We start from the raw sequence: 24,103 nt of genomic DNA, 5'->3' as shown, positions 1-24,103 counted from the left end.
AATCTTAGAAGAGGAAAGACTATAATTAAGTTGTTGAAAGCAAAATGTAATCAACACCTAAAGGCCTAGGCCCAATGCCCTTAATGCGTGGTTAGGTTAGCATTAATTCTCCCCAACAACAAGCATGGAACCATGATTTAGGAGGCACAAGACTTATACTGATGGTCTTTGTATATTTTTAAACCTGATTTACATGATTAAGCATAATAATAGCTATTGGCTCCCCAAGATGATAGAGTGTTATGATTATACTTTTGAGCGATCTCTCTCTCTGTCTCTGTCTCTCTCCCTCTCTGTCTCTGTCTCTCTGTCTCTTTGTCTCTCTCTTTGTCTCTCTCTCTCTCTCTCTCTCTCTCTCTCTATATATATATATATATAGTATTTGTTTTTGTTTGTAAAGCTGTGGCAGGGACCACACCTTATACAGGTAATTCCTTTGATAGCAAACCTAATTTTGTGGCCCTAGCTTTGCTTGGCAATTTCTAGCACTGTCCTAGTGCAACATACTACTTCTATTATAGCACTTAATAATATTTCAGATTATTTTTATAGTTTCTTATTTGCTGCCTCTCATACTGATGAAGCTCTAGAATGCTGATACTACAATTTGTCTCTGTGTCTTCAGTGCATTATATATATAAATTGATTTTAGAATTAATGGACTTTTAAAGTACAATGATTTTTTAATTGCAAAGAACTAAGCCTTAATGTATATTACATTTAATTCTCAAAAGATTTAAGTAACTATTTTTATTTTAGGCTCAAGTTCTAATGCTATAATTCATTAAGATGTCCTTCATCTACTGAGTCATTCTGTCAACAATTCTAATTCAAAGCACAGAATTTACGAAGGTAGGATCTTGGAGAAGACAAACATAAATCATCTCAGGAAGAAGATAACATGCATTTTAGGCTCAAATTATTTGAATAAAATGTCTATAGCACAATAAAAAATAAAAAGAACAAGACTGAGAGGAGATAATAACTAGAGATGAAGAAAAACTCGAAGAGACAATGGGCAATAATAACTAACTCAAAGAGACCTCAAATCCTGGAGTCTCTTACCCTAGACAAACTTCAATATGCAGACACTAACAGTGCTTAAAAAAATAAATGACAAGGTTGAGAATTTAATCAGAAAAGTGGAAGTTGTTTTAAAAGTGAACAAATAAGAATTTCAAATCTAATAAACACCAAGTTCCAGTTACTCTCCTTCTATCTGAAACAGCAGGGTAAAACAACAAAAATCACTGTTATTATCATCATTAGTATTAATAATATTATTGTCATCATCACTACATCTCACAATTCTGTGTTGACTGGGTTCAGCTAAGTAGTTCTTGCTCGTTCAACTCTCTCAAATCTTTGCAATCTGATGGACGTCAGGGGTGGAGCCATCTCAGAGGCTTCTTTAGAAGTTGATGTCATTTGGATCTTGATCTTCCCTGGAAAATAAGCTGGTATACTGACAAGTAGCCTTCTCGGTGTGACCTGTGCTTCCTCAAAGCATGATGCCTAAACTCCAAGAGCAAGCATCTCAAAAAAGAGGGAATCAGTTAAAAGCTGGCTTGTATGACCTACAATGAGAGGCCATAGCGTGTTACTTTTGGTAGAAGCAGTGTCAAAAAAATTGCAGGTCCATATAACATACAACAAACATTATGGACTAATTAATTGTATGTAACTGCAGATTAGACATTTTTTATATTAGTAATTAATAGGGGGAAGATCAAAAGAAGATATTCAGAAAATTTTTAAAAAGCACAAACAGACAAAAGGCTGGAAGAGAATATAAGAAACATAAAGGATTCTTATGTTTTATTGGAATCCTAGAAGAAGAGAAAAGAGAAAAGTGGACAAAGGCAAAACTTCAAGATATTCCCTGAGGATTTTCAAAAATAACAAAAAACATCATGACATACAGTCAGGAACTTCTACTAAACCTAAGGATGATAAGTAAATAGAAAGATGCTCTGGAAAGAAACAGGCTATTTTCAGAAGATACAGTGTAACTTATAGCTAATATTTCAGTAGAAATTATGATAGAAAAAATGGAATACCTATGAAGTGCTAAAGGGAAATAACTGTATACTTAAAATTCCAAACTTGGTGAATATATTCTTTAATATTAAGTGTGATATAGGAATGTTGTATAGAAACCTCTGATACAATTCTTCCCCAGAGGACCTTCATTAAAGGAAATATAGACATGCTAAAAGATCTCTGTCATGAAAAAAGACTGTTCTCAGATAGATTAGAAATGCAATACTCAGTAAAGATAAATGCAAAGAGTAAAGATGTGAAACTTAGAAATCTAATTACAAAAGTTATATGGAAATTAACATAGAAAGACTCATATGAATTAACCAATTCTTTGTTGAAGAGCAGGCTGAGAAGACATGCCCTTCCAGATATTTAGATATATTATAAAGCTAAGCTATTTAAGACAGTGTAACATTGGCACAAGAATGATATCTGGCCATTAGAAGAAACACAGACTTTTTTTTTTTAAACACAGACTTTTTATATTAGATATTTGTTTTATGTCAAAGGTGGTGGTGAAGAGCATTTGGGAAATAATGGGTCTTTTTATTTTTTTTTCTAGAAGATTTTATTTGTTTACTTTAGAGAAAGAGAGATCATATGCATGTGAGGGGGGGAGGGGCCAAGGGAAAGGAAGAGGGGGAAAATCTCAAGCACACTCCCCACTGAGCGTGGAGTTTAGTCAGTCATTTTAATAAATGGTGCTAAGTCAGCTGGATAACCACAGGGAGTAAAAAGTAACTGTCTCACAATAATATTGTAGTAAGGTGATATGGTGACAGATGGTGACCGCATTTACCATGTTGACATTGAGTAATGTACAGAACTGTCAGAGCAATGTGATATACCTGAAACTACTATAATTCTGTATGTGAATTATACTTCAGTAGTAAAAAATAGTAACTGATTCAACCTTCACTAGTAATATTAATTATGGATAGATTATAGATTCAAAGTACAAGATTAAAATAATATAATTTTTGGATTCAAACAGAGGAGAATATCTCCATGATTTCAAAGGAGAATTTCCTTTTAGATAGAACTCCTAAAACACTAATTAAAAAGTAAATATATTGGGCTACATTAACATTAAGAATATTAAGAAATTCTGGGATGCTTGAGTGGCTCAGTGGGTTATGTGTCCAATGCTTGGTTTTAGCTAAGTCATAATCTCAGGGTCCTGAGATTGAGCCCTACCTCAAGCTCCCTGCTCAGTGGAGAATCTACTTGAAGATTCTTTTCCTCTACCCCTTCCCCACACTCATGTGTGCTCTCTCTCATTCTCTCTCTCTCTCTTTCTAAAGTAAACAAATAAACCTGAAAGAAAAGAAATACTGAGGAATTCTGTTCATCAAAAGACCATAGAGCGTATGAAAATTAGGCATAGTATGAAAAAATATTTGCAACATATACAATTGATAAAGGGCTCATATCCAGACTGTGTAATGAACTCCTAAAAAGAAGCAATAAGGAAAAGATAACCCAATACAAAAATGAATAAGTAACTTGGACGGACATTGGACAAAAGAGGATATCCAAATAATCAATACAAATAGTAAAATCATTCAATCTTGCTTTTACTCAGGAAATTTACAAATTCAAGTTTCAACGAAATAAGGTAGTCCACATTCAATTATAGCTAAAATTTAAAAGACTGACAATGCCAAGTATTAGTAAAGATGTGAATCAATTGAAACTCTCCAGCCATTATAGTAGGAGTGGGAATTTGTAAAATCACTAGCCTGTCATTACCTAGTAAATTGGGACATTTGTATACTCCATAACTAAGCAATTCCAGCTTTAGATATATGCTTTATGGAAAAGCTGCACACATTTCCCTGCAAGAGACAGGGACTCAAGTATTTATATATTTGGTAAGAGCCCCAAATGGAAATAATCTGAATGTGATTTAGCAGTAAAATGGAAAAACAATTTAACATAATCAAATAATAGAATACTTCAATAGCAATGAATGGCCTACACTATACACAGCTATATGTATAAATAAATATCATTTTGAGGGAGGAAAGAAGCCAAACACAAAAGAATAAAATTAGAAAATCAACAAGACTAAATTATAGTATTTATGAATGCATATTTAGATGAAAAACTAAAAAAAAAAAAAAAAACCTCCAGGAAGTTATTGCCATAAACATCTGGCTAAATGGGTGCAGAATGGGAGTTGGTAGAAAATGGGGAACACAGAATCCTAGGATGCTACCTATGTTCTAAGTTTTGATTAAGTGGTAGTTATACTTGTGTTTACTTTCTAATACATCATTGAGCTCCATGTTTATATTTTATCTCATTTTTTTCTATACATGTTTCTTACAACTAAAAGTTGTGAAATAAAAATATGAAAATATTAAAACCATTTTTTCTAACAAATGTATTATTTTCAGGCATCAAACTATTCTGAATCCCGTTTCAGAAGATTGAAAGCTAGAACACATGATAATTATAAGAGTGCAGATCTGTTAAAATATTTTGTTATTATGATATCAGATCAACTTTGAACTTATTATCTTTACCTCTCAATTTTTTAACTGAAAGAACAATTTGCTAGGTAATAAGATTATGACAAGTGGCTAAATCAGGAACAGTTTGAGTTTACATTTCCCTTTTGATCCTACATGTTAATTCTAAATTTAAATGTGTCTGAAAAATAGAAAATCTTACTACAAAATGCATATCATTTAAATCTAGGTTACTACTGGCCCAGAATATCAAAGCTGATTGATTTCCCAAAGGATAGGCAGAGTGAGTTTTATAGTTGAAAGTCTTCCATCTTTTACCATAATTTACATGGACATAATGCTCATCAATTCATTTATTTCTTCACAGAGTCAGAAGATTTCACAGTTGTTGAGTTCTGTTTTTTGAAATAAATGAGCATGGTGATTTTATTATTATGGTCCCTTAAAACACGATTTCTTGAAATCAAAATCAAAGCTTCAAAAGATTTCCTGTAAAGTGGTTCATCAAGAGTAACAATTTTGATCAAATGCACCACTTTAAAATCTGAAGAGGTGGAATAAGTGAATTCTTACATAAAGGACTAGAACAACCAGAAAAGAGGGGTTTTTCTTTTGTTCTAAGAAATGCCCTGTATTCAACCTGCCCCAAAAGTGTATTCGTAGATTCAACCCTGAGTTCCTTATAATTTTTGTCCTTGATATGCTTTTGTTCACTAGCACAAAGATTGGACATAAATCCCAAAACTTTCCTTTATCACACCATACATAAAAAGAGCCTCATGTACTCAGGGTATTATACGATGTTTAGGTTAAAATGTTCCCTCCTGTGTTATTGTCAAATCACTTTAATAAGTGTTGTGTAATATATACCTGGGGTGCCTGGGTGGCTCAGTCAGTTAAGCATCTGACTCTTGATTTCAACTCAGGTCATGATCTCAGGGTTCTGGGATTGAGCCCTACATTGGGAGGCTGCTCTTCTCCATGTCCCTCTGCCTCTCCCCCGATCATGTACTCTCTCTCTAAAAGAAATAAATAAATCTTCTTTAAAAAATACATATATACCTAAAGTCCTTGTCTGGAAGTTCCTTTCTCCAACAAGCATATATATAATTCTGGCACATAGTAGGCACACACAAAAAAAACTTGCTTAATTGTTTGAAGATGTTTGTAGCTTAAATCAAATATTTACTTGAAGAATGACAATTTTTTAAATTTTGGCTTACCTTCTCTGCAAATGGCAGGAGGCTTGAGGAAGTATTTACCAAAGATTCCAGGGTAGCTAGCTAGATCTGGCCAAAACTTAAGATAGAAGTAAACATAAGGTTTTCAATAAAAAATATGTGTATGACAATATAAATTATAAAACTAGAAAATATCATGCTTTGGTTATTGAAAACAAAACAGCTAGTGTAAGTCACTTTCTCCAATCACACTACACCGTTGTATGCAGGGCACGTGCCATGTGTATTCTCAAACTGCAATAAGCATTTTCATCTCTCTGTCTTGACACTAGTCATCCATCAAAAAATGCTAATTATATTAGCTCTTTCCTAAGCTGGCTCCCTTGGAAAGGATTTTTAAAATGCAGTGGAAGCATTATTATGAATTTAGTTAAAGTATGAATTTCATACATTTATTGATGAGAACAAAAAAACAGAAAAAATACCCACCAAAGAATTTATTTTTCTTGTGTTTGAAAAGACAACCTAATATATGTATTAAAAATAATGTAAACAGCCCTGTCTTTTTATATAGAAGGAAGTGAAAGGATCAATAAAAGTTTATACTCAGTAGTAAGAGCTATGTGTACCGTGTATAAAACCTGTTTGATTTGTCTTTAAACAGAAAAGCTTAATTTATGAGAGAATTTTTAGACTGCAAAGGGTCAGGTCAAGGGTGTGTATGATTTTGGAATATTCTGGTAAACATGGGGGAAATGGAAAGCTTCCTCAAGCAAGATTAGGTGTTATTTCAAACCTCTTTTAAAAGAAGATTTTAATTTAATTCCACCTCATAAAATGAGATAATGTTTGGGTCAGTGTATCACTTTGGGTCACTGTTGAAGAGCATTGAGATTATTAATATGTTCTTCAGGGAAAAAAATGATGCTTTACCCTATTCACACTTACGCCTTTGAACTTTGGGTCTATATTTAGAAAAGAAGGTATCTTCCAAGTAAGTTATTATCCTTATCTTAACGTGAGTGCCTTCGAAGAGCCTAGCAATACCTCATTGACATAGAGCACAGCAGCATTGAGGATAAGCCTGATGTCTCGTCTTAAACTTATTTTCCTTTTGATCTAAAGTGAGGAGGACATTAGTGACCAACTATGATGTCTTCTCCCCAAAATGCCCATCTCCTAGTACTTCTCTCAGAGACTTGACATGGACTGGACCAGCCCGATGTTTTGAAAGTACCCAACATCTAATTGAAAAGGCATGGCTCTTGAATTCCTCTGGCTAGTCAGTATCGCAATTTTCTGGAGAATCCTTCAGGACTGCACATTCCTTCAGGAGAAGCTCATTCTCCTGTGGTATTCATGGCTCAGGGTAGAAAATATTTGGGTAGTCTTTGTTGTCATATTCGGTTTGATTTAGCTAAGAGCTAGCCCTCCTGCCCCAAACTCAAGATCATATGGCGCTAGCTTTCATCTAGATAAACTCCATGATCTAACTTGAGAAGTCTTCTAAGCCAAAGTCCTGGTGTGTTTAAGTTTTGTGTTATCTTTCTCTTAAGATTATAGTCCACAAAACATTTTTCTTCTGCTATCTAGTTCCTTCTCTTTGGGTTCGTACTGTACAATATTGTTTAATTTCTAATTTTAACTAATATGCGATACCCAAGATCATCTGTTGACACACCTGGCCAACACAGCTTTGGAGACTCATATGTTAAAAAATATCCCCCTGCTTAATGTCCAATGCTCAGGTGTTGGTGGGAGGACCTGCAAAGGCACGCAGCAAGAGTGTGAATATAGGATGGCAAGTAGTTTGTGACCACCTTTGCATTCTACAAGTATTGATACTATGGATAGAAGCTGAGCTTTGGATTAGGTACATCATGTATGCCCAGTACTGTGCTTATTATTATTATCATTATTATTATTATCAGTGTCACCGTCTTTATTATTGTTCATCGCAGCAACCTAGCTGCACCGCTATTATTTTCCTTATTTTATAAAGGAGAAAACAGAGAGTCTGAAAGATTAAATTACATGTTATAAATTAAGTTTAGGCCCAGCAATACAGAAATTACCTACTCAACGAATTTGGGGAGAATTCAGTGCAGGAACTCTTTTAAAGAGGTGTGGGTATGATTATGGAACAAACATAGGGTGTTGGGCACCCCCAGACTAGCAGCTGAGAGAAGCTTTTATCTACTCTGTGCCTGAGGGAACAAGGAAACCAGAACCCAGAGAGAGCTTGGATCCTTGGAGGATGGAAGCTTGACAAAACCACAGTGCTGAGGTGGGAAGGAATGGGTGGGAAATAATACCTCCTGCTCACTCCCACACTCTTCTGGGAGAACCCCCCTTTTGGCCAAACCAGAAGGCAAGCAAGGCCGGGGTGTAGGAGTCAGCTTTCCAGGGCACCATGCCAGGCAAATACATCAGAAAAGGACAGAGAATAGATACTGGTCCAGATAGAGAGCAATGAATACATTGAAGGTCACGCAAGTCACTGTGAGCACATCCAGAAAAGGAATGTCTCCCTGAATCCAGAACTCTTCAACCAGAAGATTTAAGTAGTAAAATATTAGATTATTTTCTTTGGCATGGGTTTGCATTAACGGCAAAATACTTCATGTCTCTGAAGTTAAATTCAATCGTATTTATGTGAATTTAAAATGTTAAAAACAAATATTCAGCAAAAACAGCTAAAACGACAGCATAGGATTCTGACAAACTATATATCATTGCTCTCTTTACTAGTAAAACTGATTCAAGTGAACCCTGCAATAACATAGAAACTCTAAAGGACTAAGAAATTTTCACTAAAATAAATTGTTTTCTTACTCTTTGCACCAAGGTAAATTGCCATGTTTTAAATAGAACCCCAGAGAAAAATACCTAAGGTCACCCAAATCAAAAATCAGAAACTAAGCCTGGCCATTTATTCCAATCTTGATCAACTATAAATATTTTTTGCATTTCCTACTAAATATGCAGAAAGCTGACAATAGGTATAGTAATGGGCTATTTTGCCTGCCATTCTAACTACATCATCTACATGCTCTGCTGCACTAAATATAATGAAACTCGTATAGCGGGAAGATAGCACAGCCCCTGAGAACAAAAGTGAATTTCCAAAAAGGCAACATTACCAGTGCTATACAAGCACAACCTTCCACTGCAGGAGAAACACGGTGAAAAATGACCTTTACATGAGCTGGTGAAATAGCAGAGTGGTTTTTGTTCCCTTCTCGAATACCCTCTGTGTTGGTGGAAGCAGAAGGCAGATTTCCCCTGTGGAAAGCTGCCACTTTACCAGGGGAAGCAGTTTTTCATGGGCAAATTCTCTTACAGGGACAGTTGCTGGTTTGACAGAGCACATGCCAGGGTGTGATTGGCCTGTCAGAGGCCTTGTGGGTCACAGTTTGAGGCCAGGAAGCACCATCTCCAAACACAGCAAATGCAGCATCATCTGGGGATGGAGCAGGGGCCAAGGATATTCAGAAGCACAGCAAGAGGACATTTTCTAAGGAGGATGTTTTAGTGTTAGTTTCCAGATACTGTAGGGCTCTTGTGAAATCATCTTTCATAATCACACGCTAATAATATCTTTCATTTCAAAGTGGTTGACAGTTGCCAAAATGCTTTCACATTTTGGTCCTCGTAGCAATCCTATAAAGTGCATAAGGCGAACCGTCTTATAGATGAGCAGCTGAGACTTATGGGTCAGGTGACTTTTCCAGAGTGTGGGAGCTGAGCCCAAACCCTGGGACTCCTCCTCCGTGTGTTTCCCAGGGTAGTAGGTCCCTTCCAGGGCATCGTCTTAGCCTGGCACATTCTCCTTCCCGCTGTTAGATGCCATCCTGGTGCCACTTCATCTCTTAACCCCGGTCTCAAAACCTTTACCACTGCCTTTGACATAAATTGAGAAGAAAAAAGAGATTTGGTTTTCAATTCTCTTGTTCTCTACCTTGCCTATTCCTTCTCTCCCTCAATCGGTAGGAAAACCTAATTAAAGTAGCAAGAGCAGTAACTGTTGGGAACTGAAATGAGTAATCAATCCCTAGATGGAAAAAAAAATAGTACGAATTATATAAACATAAGATAACTTTATAGCACAAGCATTTAGAATTGTAGATAACGGAGCAATACAAAACGTTACATAATTGAGATTCTATAAACATCCTGATATGCAATAAGAAAAAAATGAAATCATACAGATATAACTTAGCAACAAATGATCTTTTTGTTCATCGAGAAGATAGCATTTAAAATGAGCACTTCATGGAGCTTTAACAACTAGCGAAGCTGAAAGGAAGATTTTTCACTAGGATTGCTTTGATCCATGATAGGTATTTACAGTATGCAGCCAAGGGCTTTGACCATTAAGAAAAATAAAATAAAATGCATACTGCTTGAATCTCCATTAGGTCTCAAGGGTAAAAGAGTAAATTTCTCTCAACTACTTTCCTTATGGCATTCTTATTCCATTCTTTACAACAGTCAGTGCCAGGCTGAGAGTGGTAGGAAAGATTCCCAGAAAGCCGCACCTCCTTGGGGCTTCCACAGTATGTCATCCTGAGCTGAGGAGGCGGCGGGAAAGGATGCAGAGCAGCTGGCTCATCTGTCTTCTCCCCATCTCTGTCCGGCCACTCATGCAGAGAAGCTGAGGGGCCTCTGTGGGCTTGGGGGCAAGTTCTTAAATTAGCTGCATCAGGTGCCTTGACCAGCTCTTGCCACAGTTGTAAGGGATGTTAGCTTGGCAGGTCTGTAAGTTGGGGTTTTCTTACCTCTCCCTCTCCTCCTGATGACCCCCAGGAAAGTAGGATCTCCAGGCAGCCCTCTGGTTAGTGGCATGAACGTGGTCATGGCTTTCACTCCTATAGACTAGAAGTTGGCCCCTCTGGAAAATCAGAGCTCTGTTTCTGTAAATACCTCTCAGTTGCATCAGTAATGAATGTCGTTCCTACCACTAACCCGCCTCGACTGTCCTGAAGGTGTTTGATTAACCATTGGAGAGATTTCTGGGAATATGAAAGGAATGGGTTTGGGCCCAGGCATGGAGGTGTGGTGAGTCAGAGGCCCCTCTGACTGTGGGGAGAGTCAGAACCCCTCGCAGGAAGCACCAGAATCTCCTCGCTCCTGGAGCTCTTCGTGTCACCACCTGTCCCTGTGCTGCCTGCCCTACGCTGGGCCCATTGGTTGCACACAGGAAACAATGATGGGAGAATGGGGAATGAGTGAAAGAGCTAATGAGAATTTCATCCTGAGAGAGGGGTCCTTGTGGCTTTTAGTTCTCTCCTACATCAGGTGAGCAGGAAACCATCCCTGGCTTGCTCCGAAAACTCTAGTTTCAAACATAGGCGAGCAGAAGTGACAGCCTCAAATGTTTGTCCAAAATATAGAAGGGGTCCCCATTGTCTGAGGCCTGATGGCCTCCATCACATGAAATAAATTTTATCTAACATTAGACAGAATGGAACAGAGAGCTGAAAATTCAGGAAGGGGCCACACACCCTCGCCGGGACCTGTTCACCTTCTCCTGAGTCCCTCCCTCGATGCCAAGCACCCAACACTGAGGCCTGGAGCACATGTCCTAGCTTAAGTCACTGCCTGGGAGAATTTGAGAATCTTGCCCGCCTGTTAAGTTGTCAGGAACATGCAGTCAGTCCACTCAGCTAGGGCTGTGGGCAGAACGAGCAAGGAGAGTTCCATCTAGAATATTCTCTGAGGATGGGACTCTGCAAATAATTTTTAGATTGCAGAGTTGACTTTTCCCTGCTTGTTCTGATCCTCACTCTCTCCTCCCTGGCTCCTGAGGCCTTTTCTGTCCTTCAGCTGCAGCCAGCTCATTCACTGAAAGCTACTCTTGTTTGAATAATCATTTTCTTCACTCGATCTTTGTTGATTTTTATCACCATCTGACTCGCTGACCTTTTCCAGGCGTCTTTTTGTTGTTGATTTGCAGCTTCTCTCTCACACACCATACTCTTTCTCCACTTGCTGAGCAGCATCAGAAAGTGGTCTCTGGCTCACTAACTCACATTCTCCAATTCCAGGTGTGAACAGTCATAACAGAAAGGATTCCGGTGCTCATACGTGCCTTCCCTGGTGACACCTTCTTCAGTTGGCCTCTTCTGACATCCAGACCATTAGAGCCTGTTCTGGCACAAATCATCCTCGAGGATCAACATCTAAGCACACATTTTTTTTCCTTTTTGATTTTGGCTCTTTCTGTGGTTTTTCTGTCAATGGCAAGAGTCTCTCCGGTAATCACACCAGTCATCTTACTCCATACCCACAAATGACTGTGGAAGCTGGGAGTGATATGGGAGAGGAATTGGAAAGAGCGTGGGCAGAAACTTGGAAAGATGTTCCCCCACAAATGTCTGGAAAGCCTGTAGCTCTGACCTGAGGACTATGTAAATGTGAGATGACAGGAAGTGAAAACCTTTGCCAATTAGTTTCACAGGCAAGGAAGTGAGGATGTTGCTATTTAAAACTGCATCTCTTTCCCAACTATAGCTGGCTCTAGAATTTAATACAACTCAGTTGGGCAGAGATAGTGGAGATTCTTTATTTTCCATCTAATATTTTTCATAAGCCCCCTCCTGAAGAGAAGGAGGTCATTTTAACTTGCCATTTTAAATTGTCATTTTGGGGTGTGTCATCTTGGTTATATACTGGTTTCCTCCTCTTTCTTCTGTTTTATGTAGTATGTTCTTTGAACACACAGCACTTACATGGCCTTAGGTAGTAGAGGAACCTCGGATCAAGCACCATCTGGTCTGCCCCACACTGGCATCTGCTGAAGTATAGCCCAATCCGTTTGGCCTTTAGGGGGAATATGCTGGCACTTTTCACTGGATCCACTGATCAAAGCATTTTCTTTAATCTTAGAATGTGTATATCCTCTTCTTCAACCCCAGTCTTCTGCACAGAACTTTCTAGATGCTCTACCTCTGAACTGAGGCCCATGGAGAGTCACAAGGGTAGGGACACTGGCTCAATCTAGATACTCACTTGTTAATTCCTGTCTTCTCCAGAATTTCCACTCAGATAAGAGGCAGCAGGATATGTAAGCCTCACCCAGTGCTTTCTCTACCTCCTTTTTTTTTTTTTATTTCTGTCCCATCATCACCCAGGCCTGGAAGGAAGAGAGTCCTCTCTTAAGTCATGTCTCAGCTTCTCTCTAGCCAGGATATATAATAAAACTCTGACTTAGGCCCCTAGACCTAACTTTTTTGAAAATTTACAAAAACCTGCTAGAGAGATGCAAATCTTACTCTAGATTTCAGAAGCAGAACATTGACCTCATATTTCTTTTGCTGTAATAATAGTACTCAAAGCAAATAAAAACCCTTAGCAGATTAAGGAGAAGGTGCCCTGGTTATGCAAGTCGTGCTGAGTCAAGGGCTGTGTTTGGAGAATAGAAAGTGCCACCTTGGCTCTAGTGGGCAGGAGTTTTCTTCCTTTTCCACTACACACTGACTCAGAAAGCAAAAGTCGGCGCGCATCTCAGCAGGAAGAACTGCAAGAGCCACATCCACAGTGAGGCAAAAATGAAAACAGAGATACATTCCTCTTGTAAAGTCTAGTCTTCTCCATTCTTTGCTCTCTGCACCACCCACATACTTTTTGTCACATCAGGAACATGGATCCCACTCACCATTCACAAATGCCTAACAGGAAGTCAGATATCCACTGGCCCAGGGGAGTACTGGCAGGGTTAGAAGACTAAGATGTGGCTGCGGTGTTAGTCAAACTGGGAAGTCTTGCCATCCGCAGTGAGCAAGCCAGAGACCCAGGAGGGCTGCTGGTGTAAATTCTCGTCCAAGTGCAGGAGAAGACTAATGCCCCAGCTCAAAAATAGGCAGAAAGAGTGAATTGTCCCTTGACCCCTTTTCTTCTGTTCTGGCTTCAGCGGATTGGATGAGACCCACCCACAATGGGGAGGACAATCTGCTTCACTTAGTATTCTGATTCAAATGTTAGTCACATCTATAAACACACACACACACGCACACACACACACACACAGGACATTGTTTAATTTAATGTCTAGGCACCCTGTGGTCTAGTCAAGTTGCCACATAAAGTGACCCAACATACCTGCTATGAAGAGTGGGCTCTTGGTTCTATAAAGGTGATTTCAGGATGTGAGGCAGACAGTTTGAGTGAGAATTTCCAATAGTAGTCATGTGACTATTGAAGCTCAATAAATGATAAACTGCGCTGATCTGAGATGGACATAAATGAACCATGATATGACCTGCAGGTTCATGCTGGAGCCCATGCCCTTTCTTCCTTGAACACCTGGGCAGCAGTAAGATGACTTCATATGCCTCCACCTTCTTAACCTTTACATGGAAGTTACTAAAGAAAAAGTACCCAAGTCAAGACTGAAGAAGCACAACATAGTAAATCATGTTTTAATAGTCTGGACCACCTCTTGAAACACAGTATTACTAGATGGAGTTTAAAGAAAACTACCCCCTTTAAATGGAACTAAATCGTAGCTTAGTTAGATAATTCTGTATTTGAAAGACCTTATTAATCAGGTAGCCAAACCTTCTAACTTTAAGAACAGCAATACTGAAAGCCAAAATTTGGTAAGAGTAGGATGAGTAATATTTTTTTTCACTTTTGCAGTGTCCATTTCTGTACCTCTTTTCTACATGACTTGGTATATGTAGGAATCTGGAAACTATTTCATGTAGGTTGGAGGTGAAGGTGGATGGGTGGGGGGTTAGGGATGGAAAACTTGCTCAAAGGGTAAAAGGAATTATATTCTCAGAAGTCAGCTCCCCTAAGAACTCCTGAATCGTTGCTGCTTTGTCTCTAGATTTTTTAGATTTTTGAGCCCGTGTGATTTTCATTCCTTTCATGTCTTGTATTAAAAGTCTAGTTGGGAAAAAGGCATGTAAAATTGAAAGTGTGAGATATTACAGGTGCCATAATATAAATTTATACCTAATTCATGAGGGGAAAGAGAGATGGTTGCTCAGTTCTTAACTAGGACACATCAGGATAAACCTTGATGAGCCCCAAACTCTAACACCTAAGAAAGTCTAAGATAACCAAGGGATAGCATAAGAGGGTTGACACTTTTATTTATGATGGGAAAATATTTGCTCCATTTCTTAGCTTCTACTTTGAAGGTGATTCAGATGATCTATTCACCATATCTTCAATTCAGTTTTTTTTATTTTAGTATAATTGACACACTATGTTACATTAGTTTCTAGTGTACAGCTTCGTGATTCAACATCTCTATATGTTATGCTGTGCTCACCACAACTGGAGCCTGTCACCGTGCAATATCATTACAATAGCATTGACTATACTCCCAATTTTGATTTTTGAAGGAATATAATTTAAAATTTAAATGGAGTTTAAAATTTAAGGTTTAAAATCTATTAACCTGGGAAACCTGAGTGGCTCAGTGGTTAAGTGTCTGCCTTCGTCTCTGGTTGTGATCCCAGAGTCCTGGGATTAAGTCCTGCTTCTCCCTCTGCCTATATCTCTGCTTTCTTCTCTCATAAATAAATAAATTAAATGTTTAAAAATTAAAATAAAAAATAACATCTATTAAGTTGGAATGATGACATTTGGCATTATTTTAAAAAATCTAGTTGCATTTGAAATTCTTCAATTTTTAAAATTTAAGTAAATTCATGTTTTCACCATGGCATTAAATTTTCATTTCTGTTACAAAACTAATGAAAAGGCTGTAACTTAAACATACGTTCACATCTTTTGAAATACCCATCAGTATTTGCCCTCAGTATATCAGAATGATTGTGTCATTTTACTGGGTGGCTGGTTTTGATAATGACAGAGAGACTAAAAGTTATACTCTATCAGTGATCTGTCAACCAAAAACCTCTAGAGAAAATTTTAACACAATAAAGATAACCAATTCACTAGCTCTTAATCTCCAAAATGTGTTATTAAAAAAAAAAGTGTTATTATATTATGTATTTCATATAATCACCTACTCATTTGCTGAGTTTTTTAAAGGAAAAGATAAATATATGTAATGAGAGTAAAGGCAACATACGTTAATGTTTATTATTTGCTTATCTCTTTTTTAATATGATTTTTAAAAATATTTTCCAGAAGCTAATACAGTGCCTGACATGTGATTGGTTGATGTCCAAAAGAAAATGTCAATGAATGCATAAAAATACCCTAAAAAGAAAAGGCAAGATTGTAATATGAAAATGTAAATTAATGTAAAATCAAGTATAGTCTTGCATTTCTTTTCTATGTGGATACAGTTTAAACATTTTCCTCTCTAGTCACTTGAGATACTGAAGTTATCTTTAATTTAAAAATTACCTTCATTAGTTATATTCGGAGCAAAAAGAGAATAAAAACATAATTTGGAAGCCCTGATTATAGGCTCTTTTGCTCTGAGGGAATAGAATGATCTCATTTTTAGGTTCCTCTCAAAACTGAAGAGAAACATAACTCTTTTAATTCAGTGAGTAAATACTAGTAACTCGCCTGTTAAACTGTAAAAATTCCCCAACCATATCTTGACAGTCAAATTCACTTTAAAAGGGAAGTATAATTTCTAAATGACAGAATTTAAGTTTTCACTTGACTTGATTTTGTTATTAGCTCTTTCCCAGCCAAATAGGTTTGAGTAGATGTTGGTAGCTGTTTCATATGATATATGCCCAGCCTCCCCCAAACAGTTTTAAAATGGAACAAGTGTACGTCAGCCAGGAGCATAAGATGGATCAGTTCTCTGTTCTCTTTCTGGCAGTTTGGCCAACTCCATTCGGAAGAATACACTTAGGCTGTAGGATCATTCTTCAAAAATTTTTTTTTCTCTTTTACATTTTATTTTGCTTTATTTTTCACTATGAGGGACTACAAAATCAATACCTGTCAGGTAGCCATCATACTGATAATTTTCAAGTCATTTCAATCAATAAGTGTATGGAGTGCATGAGGTGCTTTTTGTGATTGACACTGAGCGTTAAGGTTGTTAAACTCCTACTCCAGGAGAATTTATTTTTCCAATAAAGCCACCAGGAGATGTATACAGGATGAATATACAATTAGCTGTAAACCTTTAAAAAAATTCTTGCCCTAAACCTTCAAAAACCTATAATATACCAATTTAATAATGACAATGGTAGTTATTTGTGACCATTTATTGACATAATTAAATAGCAAGTAAAGTGCTATGACTTTAGATCTTTACATGGTGGATTTTTCAGTTCTAAATTTTTGAGGCAGAAAGGAAGTTTAAGTAGAAGAGCATCTTTTATGTATCTCTTTTTAAAAATTTACTAAAGCCAAAATTTTAGGGACACTCAATTGATTTTTTTTTGCATTGAGTCGAAAAACCAAAGGAATTAATTCAAAAGTAAGAAAAAGTAAATAAAATGGAATAAAATTGAAACATTGAAAATATTTTGAAAAGATGGAAATATTTTAATTAATTTGATTGTGATTTGGCCATCACAAGTGGAAGACTTAGAGAATCTTCAAACACATTTGTACACTAGAGATCATTTAGATCAACGCTTTGATTAAAAAAGTTTTATAAAGGATCAAAAAGGTATTTCAAAAAAAAAAGTATTTCACAAAATTGATTTTCAGCAGATGCTGGACTAAAATCAAGATCTCCTTGCAGGATCAGGTTTCTTAACTTGTTTGAGGGAAAGCGTTGTATCCCTAAGGTACCAACGGTAAAATCAACCAACAGCCACCATATGCATTAAATATTTGGAGTCATACAATAATAAAGTCAAGAGGCAGAGAGGATGACAAATGTTCCTCCTTACAAAGGTCTTGAGATGAATTTGGGAGTGCAGGGAGGGTTTGATTGCAATTCACCTGTTTTATTGATTAATTGCCTGATTTACCTTAACATGCATTTTACGGGCATGCCATTGAGAAATATTCTTGGAAACTTGATTTGACAGAAAAGGAACAGCAGCAAAGAAGGAGTGACCACCTTCAAAACATTTTATCTCAAGCCCTGTTCTCAGCTCTTTCTCTCCTCTACAGAAATTTTCATAATTAAAGAATTATGCATGTGTTTCTGCTTCTCATCTTGAATGAACAAAATCTAGCTCTGTGATAATAAGGTGTGCTTGAAAATCACAGGTCTGGGTTCAGACCACAGCTCAGCCACTTAAATTTCAATGACCTTGGGCAGATTTCTTTGCCTCCTTAGGATGGTGTTTTCTGTAATGGGAAGCAGTGAGGACCTTGTAGATGTTTGAGGCTCAGTGAGGTAATGCACATACTGTGTCAACACCAAGGTTGGCCTATCGGTACCCCATGGGTGTTAGCTATTATTTTCACTGTTGCTACAATTGTTGCTGTTACTTCAATTCATTACACACCAGAACTCTGCAAACCTGGTTGTCTTGAAAATTAGATCAGATGTTTGTGCTACACTGGCCAGAGATTATGTGTGTGTGTTTTCATATGGAAGGGAGGATCCACATGATCAGTATAATATTTTATAAGTTTAACAGTAAAAGTGTATTTGCTAAGTCATAAGAGACTGAGCTAGACACATTATAAACACCACATCTTCACAAAAACCCTGTGAGAGTACTCTGACCCTTGCTTTAAAATTTAACATTAAAAATAAATAAATAAATAAATAAAAAATAAAATTTAACATTAATTTAATTTTAATTAATTAAATCCAATTAATACATTAGTAGCACTTCTTTTTTTTTAGTTTGACCATTTACATAAAGAAGTATCAGTGAAAAATATAAATATTCCTCCTAAACTTACAACCTCTTTTATCACGTCCACTTCACCCCCAATAAATAGCACAGTTACTTTTTTGTGCATTTGTCCAGAGTTTCATGTACATGCAAAGACATACTTTTTTTACAAACATGTTAGTATACTACACATATTACTGTCACCCCTTTTTTCATCTAGCACTATGCTTTAGATATTTTGACAGTAGTAGTGATAAAAATACTACTATTTAATGAATAATAATTATACAGATAGTATTTTAAGATTTACATATATTAATTCATTTAATGTTCGAACAGCCCTCTGAAGAAAGTACTGACATAATAAACCTACTTTATAGATGAGAACGCATCATGTGTTGTGAGTTCCAAATATTTTTCCTAGTTTTTAGTTTTGTTTTTGTTTTGTTTTTGTTTTTTTTAGAGGTTGTTTTCAAGCAGATTCATTTTTTTCCTTTGGTCACCTTTTGGCTTGGATCATAGCTTGAAACTCCTTCTTCCTTCTGAGTTTATATAGGAATTCTTCTGTTTTCTTCTACTACTTTTTTTTTTTTCACTTGCTTTAGAGAAACTCATGTCCAACATGCTTTATTGGAGAATCCAACTTCCCTCACAGACTGGGGATGACACTCCCATCACGTTTTTAGCTCTCCTGCCAATTGAGTCTATTTCCAGTCTTGCTGTGCTATTGGTTTTGTCTATTTGTCCATTTTGCTGGCAGTTTCTTACCACAGATCCAAGTCTTGACTCATCAGAGCTGATAGAAACTTCAGCCTTTTCATAGCTGCTAACAGAAAAGTAGAATGCCTGCATTGTTAAATGACAATAAAGATTAAACTGTTAATGGAATAAAAGTGTTAATTGAGTTTTACTCGCTCTGCAGAAAGGCTGCACTTTGAAGAATTTCATTACTTTCTATAATTAAACATTAAATTTTAAATACTGAATAGATACACCACAGGGTTTTCAGGAAAGTGCTCCTGCTCTTCTCCATTGCTGAGAGTTTAAAACTTTTGTGCGCACAGAGGACAAATATTTGGTCATGAAACATATCTATAATATTGCAAAACTTACATAGAGAACAAAGCCATACAACCATGAACGTGGACAACATTGCCAGAGGTGCACAGATTCGTCTGTGGTCAAATTGTATTGAAAGACCCACAAAGGGACACCTGGATGGCTCAGTGGTTGAGCATCTGTCTTCGGCTCAGGTTGTGATCCTGGGGTCCTGGGATTGAGTCCTGAATCGGCCTTCCTGCAGGGAGCCTGCTTCTCCCTCTGCCTATGTCTCTGCCTCTCTCTGTGTGTCTCTCATGCATAAATAAATAAAATCTTAAAAAAAAAAAAAAAAGAAGAAAGAAAGAAAGAAAGGAAAGAAAGAAGAAAGAAAGAAAGAAAGAAAGAAAGAAAGAAAGAAAGAAAGACCCACAGATAAGTATTTTGAAGTTCATTTTTTAAAAATAAAGTGTTTGCAGAACTTTTGGTGAATTTCTTTTGTTTGCCATTTGGAAGAAGACTGGAATTTTGAAATCACCCCTTTGTAAAGAGTTAAGTTTGAGACTTCAAGGCAAGAGAAGGAGGGCGACCACTAATAGCTTGCAGGATGCAGGCACAGCCTCAAGTGAAGTCGCCTCCAGGTCACCCTGTTTCAGAAGCTGTTTCTCCTCTTTGAGAAGTGGGAGAAGCCTGCATAGCAGAACCCCTCATTGGGAGTTCTGTTTCCTGTGACCACGGACATTCACAGAAATCCTGGTTGGTCCTTACTTATTAGAACACAGTGGAGATGAGACTGGGAGTCATTACTTCAAATGACTGTGGAAGTGAGTGGCAAGGGGGGAGAGACAAGGAAAGAATAAGTGGAATTTGAAAAAGAGCCATTGAGGGAAAATACTAGAATTTTCTTAGACTCCTACTGAATCAGACCCTACTAGCCACCAAACACATGCTGGCTGCCTTGAGTGGAGGAGTCCCCTACACCACCTTCAGATTGGGTGCCCTTCTAAAAAGACATGGGACTCAGAAAAGGCAATACTACTCATGGGTCTGGTTACTATAGTGCAAGTGCAGAGTAAGGCCAGCAAAGGGAAGAAGGCCAGGAGGGTCGAGGCTCAGGCTTCCAGGACTCACCCCCACCCCTGCTCCCAGGTCAGTCACATAGGATGTACTTGTTCCCCCCACGATGATGTGTGAAAGAGCAGAAGCCTCGTTAACCAGGGAAGCTATAGCAAGCCTCAGCATCAAAATTTTTACTAAGGATCAGTCATATCAGCAGGCAGAGGCCACGGGATCAATGTGAGTCACTCAGACCCCAGTCTCCACTGGAGCAAAACAGGCATTATATAAGGATAAACTCGGGGTGCTTGGGTGGCTTAATCAGGTGAGTTTTTGCCTTAACTGCTCAGGTGACTCAGGTCATGAACTTGGGGTCCTCTCTGCTAAGCAGGGAGTCTGCTTCTCCCTCTCCCTCTGGGCCTCCCCACCTCTCATGACTCTCTCGCTTTAAGAAAAAAAAAGATAAATTCATCTGGCCACATGGGTACAGCATGGCTCAAGGCCTCAGGCACACAAAAATTCACTCTTAACAGGCTGAGCATTCCAAAGGATTGGAGGTTACAGTCCAGTAACCAGCCAAGGTACCTCCCCCATCCACCACCACCAAATACAGGCCTTTCCCTGGAAGGTGCAGGGGTCAGGCAACCCCGGTCTGCTGAATTCATCCCTTCCTGACCACTGTCACTTGATTTAATTAAAAGGCAAATGAAAACAATCCTGTGGACAAGCTTTGTTGCTCTCATTCTATCGATCAGGGACTGAACTGGGAAGATAATGTGTTCAGGTCACTCCCCCATTACCTCCTGTTGGCCCCAACCCCCCTCCCTGCCAGCACTTCTGCAGTCACATGTATCATTCTCAGCACAAGGCTTATCCCCCCTGTACTCAGAGAAAAGGAGTCGTGTGTATGTTTCCATCCTTTCCATCCTCAGGCTCGGCTCGGGGCAATGCCTGGTTGACAGGATCTCCTTGATAAATCTGTGATAAACGAACATGACAGATGGTGACTTGATGGCTAAAATCTCTGCCCTTTGTCTTTTGGATCCCATACTGTTATAATGACCCCTTGATCACAGTGTCAAAAACAAAAAACAAAAAACAAAACCATCCTGGAAATTAGTGTATCAGTTCTACTTGGAATTTTATCAGTTCTACCCTCATTTGTTCCTTACAGCTAACGGTACCTTAGAGATGATATTCTTTAACATCCAAATTTGATAAGAAAAAGTATTAATTTTGTGAAAATACCTTAAGTATAAAGAGAGCTAACAGTAGTAAATAAATTTCAATCGAATTCAGTTTAGAGTCATGACAGACCCCATATTTTCGACTTTTCTTCAAATAAATGCAACTGAGGAATGTGCATGTTAGCAGCAAGGGGGTTAGGGTACTCACATGTAGGTAGCACATGTATCTTAGCTCTTCCCAAGTTAAGGAAAGGATTCTTTTAGGGTTTGTTTGTTGGCTTTTTTGGTTTTGTTTGTTTGTTTGTTTGTTTGTTTTTTGCCCTTTTGGTCATGGTACATCCTCTCTGCCCTTTGGTCTCATATGTCACTGTCTGAAGCTGCACAGACACAGCTTCTGATTGGTCCTCATTTGGGTCCCAGGTGTCATCTCTGGCTCCCTTTCATGAAATGGTGACATGTAGAAAGAGTTCTGTAGGCCAGTGCTTCTCCAACTCTAATGTGCACAGGAGTCACCTGGAATATTGTTAACTGCGGGTTCCAATCCAGTAGTCTGGACAGGCTCCCAGTGATGCCAGTGCTGCTGGTCTGTGGACCACACATTGAGTAGCTGGGCAATGACCATCAAAATGACTTCCTCTCTTCCCCCATCTTCTCTAATACTGGCTTACTCCCACAAAAACTATTCAGACATATAAGAAAAAAGAAATTTCTGTATCTGTTTCTTATGAGTCCCAGCAGACCATGTTTTAAACAAAAAGCAGGGAGACCCAAATGACTGATTCCAATACAGCAGACAAAAGTCGTTAAGTATGAACTAATCTCACCGAAGAAGTTTGACATTCCTTTAGGATTTAGATGCATTGAAGTTTTAGATACATTGAAGAAAGAACACCCTTAGCCTAAAATGTCTTCACTTTTTAAAGCTAGCATGTTTGCATTCCTAGTTTGCTGATCAAAGGCTGAAGTTTACAGGAGGCTGCCTTTCAGAGGCTGGAGAAAGCCTTCTGTAAGCTTTCAGACCCTCTCAGGGCAGTTCATCCCCAGAAGGTGGGCAAGTGTTAGACCTTTGCATCTCAGTGACTAAGGAGTGACAGCTGGTGTCTTCATTATCTCATTTCCGAGGGCTAATAAGCAGTGCTTTTCAGATGACAGTGAACAATACTCACCCTGGAACAAGCCCCACTCACTACTTGTCAATCCCTGCCCTGCTCTGGCTGTTGGACTTCTTTACTCTTCTGAATCAACAAAGAAAGCTCATTTGTTTCACTTTGTGAAAACGCTTCATTTTCCCCCCAGACTTTCCATTTCACGCTGTGTGAATTTTATTAAGATCTTTTTCACAGAAGCTAAGTGCTGGCTCTATGGGGCCCTACGGGATGGCATTCGCAGCCTCTGTGATGTCTGAAGCCTCTTGAGACATTTCTTTTCTCCTGAAAACTCCTTAGAGAATCCTAGAGAAGAATCCAAAATCCTTTTGGTGCCAGAAGACATAGTTTGGCCTCATGAGCATCTTGTGCAATTTTTTGATGTTATAATCTGAAAACCGAAGACACAGCCATCCAGCTAATATCCAGTATCTGAGTGGTTAACATCATAACGATATTGAGTGGGTCTCTCTGACGGCCTCCAATTATTTTTAAAAGCTGGCTTCAGGTATTAATTAGAGATATTTTTCATCTTAGAATTAGTCTTTGTTAATAAAATCTACCTATAATCCTCTTGCCTTAACAAGGTGTCAGTGGTTTTATTCCAATAAAGATATGTTTTAAAAAGGTAATTATAACTAAATAATTGAAAAAGAATTTCTATTCTGATTTTTCCTCTTGAATGTACATAATAAGAACTTTTAATGTTATTATATGCTCTCAGAAATGACATAGTAATCACTGTGGAATAGCCCATAAGATAAAAATACTAAAATCAAGTCACTCATTTCTCTGCAGTGGATATTTAGATTAGTCTTTCAACTATCATAAGGATCTTATGAGATGAGTGTTATTATTGTTCCTACATTAGAGATGTGAAAAGGAGTCGTAGGCAAGTTATTTAACTTGTCCAAGTTCACACTGCTGGTAAGTGGCAAAGCCAAAATTCAAAGCAAGTATCCTCACACCCAGATAGGGTCTTTATGGTGCAGCATTTCCTACGATGCACAAGATCTGCTTAAGGATCTCTCGGTTTAAATAACAGCATCAGCTGTAGCTTGTGTCTGCAAATCCATAAACTAAAAAGTGTGCGGTCTCCTTAGTTCTTACCACAGTGAGTATAAAATTCTCAGATTCTGCAGATTCTTCTTAAATTCTTTAAATTTCAAGAGCTATCAAATCATAGGAAGTAGAGTTACAATAACAAATGTGAAAATCCTTAAGGAAAACAAATGTTTGTTTTATTAGTAAGAAACATGTAAAAGATGCATG

General features: G+C 37.9%; 1 protein-coding gene across 3 annotated transcripts in view; it reads left to right on the top strand.

Moving 5' to 3' along the window:
- The window catches only part of DOK6 (docking protein 6), a 369,850-nt gene that overhangs the window by 256,543 nt on the left and 89,204 nt on the right, over window positions 1-24,103 (top strand). The gene's annotated exons all lie outside the window — the stretch shown is intronic.

Source organism: Canis aureus, chromosome 1, assembly GCF_053574225.1.
Source record: "Canis aureus isolate CA01 chromosome 1, VMU_Caureus_v.1.0, whole genome shotgun sequence".
Classification (NCBI taxonomy): Eukaryota; Metazoa; Chordata; class Mammalia; order Carnivora; family Canidae; genus Canis; species Canis aureus.
Note: the sequence above shows the minus strand (reverse complement) of the source record. Positions and strands in the feature narration are given on the sequence as shown.